Raw genomic sequence first — 621 nt, 5'->3', positions numbered from 1 at the left:
TGGGTTAATAAAAAGAAAATGAGTTTGTTCTAGAGAGTATGAGAATTTTGAAAACATGAATTCTCCTGTCCTGGCACATAATTAATACTTAGAGGTATATTATTTCATGTGAAAGCTACCATTAAAAGAAATTAATATTAAACGTTACTTCACATAATCTTCTAACCTGACTAAAGACTGAAGACCTACCTGACAAAGCTGATTTATCAAGTTGTAAATCTTCACCTGTTGAATTCATGAGTTCATCTCTGAAAGATAAGAATAAATACTTAATATTCACTAGGCAATATTCAGCAAAGTAATACCCACTAGTACATATTTAACATTTCATCACCAAGGGTGGGTGTGAAAAGAAAAGATGGACTGGGCACAGTGGCTCACACCTGTAATCCCAGCACTTTGGGAGGCCGAGGTAGGCAGACCTTGAGGTCAGGAGTTCGAGACCAGCCTGATCAACATGGTCAAACCCCGTCTCTACTAAAAATACAAAAATTTGCAAAGTGTGGTGGCAGATGCCTGTAATCCTAGATACTCAGGAGGCTGAGGCAGGAGAATTGCCTGAACCCAGGAGGCAGAGATTGCAGGGCGCCAACATCATGCCACTGAACTCTAAGCCTAAGT

General features: G+C 39.8%; 1 long non-coding RNA gene across 1 annotated transcript in view; it reads right to left on the bottom strand.

Annotated features, from left to right (window-relative positions):
* Window positions 1-621, bottom strand: part of LOC105548184 — a 33,339-nt gene that overhangs the window by 12,134 nt on the left and 20,584 nt on the right. Inside the window, exon 6 of the long non-coding RNA XR_001007353.1 lies at window positions 190-248. This is a non-coding gene — a long non-coding RNA (uncharacterized LOC105548184). The remainder of the gene's footprint in view (window positions 1-189; window positions 249-621) is intronic.

Source organism: Mandrillus leucophaeus, unplaced genomic scaffold (genome assembly GCF_000951045.1).
Source record: "Mandrillus leucophaeus isolate KB7577 unplaced genomic scaffold, Mleu.le_1.0 Scaffold1100, whole genome shotgun sequence".
Lineage (NCBI taxonomy): Eukaryota > Metazoa > Chordata > Mammalia > Primates > Cercopithecidae > Mandrillus > Mandrillus leucophaeus.
The sequence above is the reverse complement of the archived record's forward strand: the minus strand, read 5'-3'. Positions and strand labels throughout refer to the sequence as shown.